The sequence below is a fragment of the Bubalus kerabau genome, chromosome 10 (assembly GCF_029407905.1).
Source record: "Bubalus kerabau isolate K-KA32 ecotype Philippines breed swamp buffalo chromosome 10, PCC_UOA_SB_1v2, whole genome shotgun sequence".
In the NCBI taxonomy this organism is placed as follows: Eukaryota; Metazoa; Chordata; class Mammalia; order Artiodactyla; family Bovidae; genus Bubalus; species Bubalus kerabau.
In genome coordinates this window covers 21617212-21619958 of record NC_073633.1, presented here as the reverse complement: position 1 = coordinate 21619958, position 2747 = coordinate 21617212, and the positions used below count along the sequence as shown (strand labels likewise).

Genomic DNA, 2747 nt, shown 5'->3' with positions numbered 1-2747 from the left:
CAGATTCTACAGGGCTCCTGAGCACAAAGAGGCTGGCCTGGCAGCTGGCATGGGCGGACACCTCCTCCTGGCAGCTGGGAGGGCCCAGATGGGGGTCCCTAGGGTGCTGTACCATCAGCATGGGTCCCACCTCGGTGTGGTGAGACCGGCTCGCTCCTCATGCACGATCGTCGCAAGCAGGTGTTAGCTGAGGTTTCTGGGACCTCACCTGTCTATTGTGTGGGTCCAGGTGGCTCTTTCCAATCAAAGAATAAAATGATTCTCCTGACTCAGGTGACTTATCTGGGAGAAGCCAACATTTTAATGTCAAAGTATAGGTTTACCTTCAGGTAGGGCCAGGACAAGGGTGCAAACTTTCAAGAGGTAAATACTCTTGGGTCTGGCAAGTGTCTCCTTCAATTTGATGCCCTAGGCACTTGGCTTGCCCAGTCCCTCCATTGACAAGCACATGGGGTCTCCTGGGCTTTTTCTTCCAGTTTCCCTTGGAAAAGCGGCATGTCTTTCTTTCCCCTTTTCTTTTCTAGATCTCACTGTGGCAGCTGTTGACGCCCAGTCACACCCGTTCTTAAGAGCCTGGGTTCCACGCGGGGAGAAACACAGTAGGTGAAGATCATACACCTGGCAGGTCCCTGTGGCCCTCCTTAGGACCAGGAATGGAGAGAGAATGCACAAAGGAGGCATGGGAGAAGGAGAGGGATTTTGTGAATTTCTGAAATGTGACTCACCTTATGTTGTTGTTGTTGTTTTTAAAAAATTCACTCAAAATAACTACCCTCCTGTTAGTGCTAACTTCCTCCTTGATTCTAATTGCTCCTTTGTGCCTCATCCTCTCAGTTCTTAAGGATTTGCTTTGCTTGGTACTTCCTGTATGGAGCTTTAAAAGTTCTGAAGTTATATGAGAGTGAGGGGTGGGCTGAGGCCATTGGGAAGTTGAGGGACTGTCCTGCTGTATTTCCCCACACCGAAGCTTCTCAGTATCCCCTGGAGGGTAGGCTGATCGCTTGGGGCATCCCCAGTTTCTGACTCCTTAGGAATGCAACTAGAGAATTTGCATTTTCAGTGATGCTGATGCTACTGGTCTTGGACCACATCTTAGACCCACAGCCATAAGGTGTTCTGGTAAATGAACTCTGGAATTAGTCAGAACTAAGTTCAAGTCTAGTTCTGCTGTTTATCAGCTGTGTGACCTTTAGGAAGTCACTCATAACTCCCTTAGCTCATAATAACAATGCCAGACGGGATGCCATGTTCTTTATTTGGCATCATCTCTTTGAATCCTCACAAGAACATAGGAAGAGGTCAGTGTGTTTAAGAGGTCTTTTTATGGAGGCGGGGTGGGGGCTCAGGAGTTAGGAATCTTTGCCAATATCACACCGCTCAAGAGTGGTCGAGGGACTTCCTTAGTGGTACAGTGGCCAAGACTCCATGCTCACAATGAAAGAGGCCCAGGTTTGATCTCTGGTCAGGGAACTAGATCCCATGCACCATAACTAAGACCTGGCACAGCCAAAACAAACAAACAAACAAACAAACAAACAAACAAAAAAACACCACAAAAAACCCCCACAAAACCAAAAAGATATGTCATTAAAAAAAGAAAAAGAAAGTGATAGAGGCAAGAATTAATGCAGTCTGACCACAGAGGACACAGACAGGGATATGGATGGTAGGTGACTAGAGCAGTTAAGAGGATTAAAGAAGACAATAAAACACCAGCTTAGGCCTGCCATAGCCTCTCTGCTCACAGAGCATGAACCCCATCTCCCTAAGAGAAGACCCCCAATGAGGCCGGAGGAGGATGGGGCTCTGCTCACTGACATTTCAGTCTCCTGGTGAATCCAGGAAAGGAAGAAAACAGAAAATGGTAGACTGAGTGTCTAGGGCCAAGGCAGAAGGGAGCAGACATAGCTCTGTTTGCCTCCCAGGGCGGGGGATCCGCGTCTGTTTCTGACACCTGGAGAAGAGAACATTCCATCGTCAAGTCAGGGAAACCACTGACGGAAACTGCCTGCCCTGTTCAGGTCTCATAGCAACCACTTGCATGAGTTATCTTACTGCAGGAGGTCCTGGTAAGGAACGCGGAACTGACAAGCTACCATCAACCAGAAGAATTTGAGGAAGGTCAAAGGAGAGAGGAGACTTCAGTCCATATGGTCTGCCAACCTCCCAGAATCCTTCTCATTGGAATCCATCTTTACTGAGCACTGCACACACACCACCAGCAAGGACTTCGAGTCAGAATGATTGGCCAGAGACAATTCAGAAACTAATCCCATCACCATAAAACCCAAGACTTCAAGCCACATAGCACAGCAATTCTCCTGGGTTCCCTTACCCTTCTGCTCTCCGCTCAAGCGCCCTTTCTTAATAAAGTCTCTTGCTTTGTCAGTACGTGTGTCTTCTCTGACGATTCATTTCCCGGTGTTAGACAAGAGCCTACTTTTAGGTCCTACTTTTAGGGTGCCCTTCCTGCAACAGTCATGACAGAACCTGTAGGTCCTTGTCAGGATGCCCTTGATTGGGCAAGTGTTCTCTGGGTTGGAGGCCTAGCTGCAGCACCTCAGGGTGCCCTTTGAGAACTCCCTTGGGAGATACCTGGCCTTTGGAGACCTGTTATCAAGCCCTGCACCTGTGTTCTCTGTCCCAGACAGCTGGCTTTAAAGGATTTTCCACAGCAATCGTTGACCCTTCAGAACCAGCTCAGATGCAGAGAGTCTCATTATTTTTGCATCCTGTCTTCTCATCCC

The 2747-nt window shown here is 48.4% G+C and overlaps 1 long non-coding RNA gene across 1 annotated transcript; it reads left to right on the top strand.

Annotated features, from left to right (window-relative positions):
• The first annotated feature begins 280 nt into the window (after positions 1–280).
• LOC129620411 (uncharacterized) lies at positions 281–2479 on the top strand. Its single transcript, XR_008698527.1, has 3 exons — positions 281–363; positions 525–599; positions 2061–2479. It is a non-coding gene; the product is annotated as an uncharacterized LOC129620411 (long non-coding RNA).
• The last annotated feature ends 268 nt before the right edge of the window (positions 2480–2747 follow it).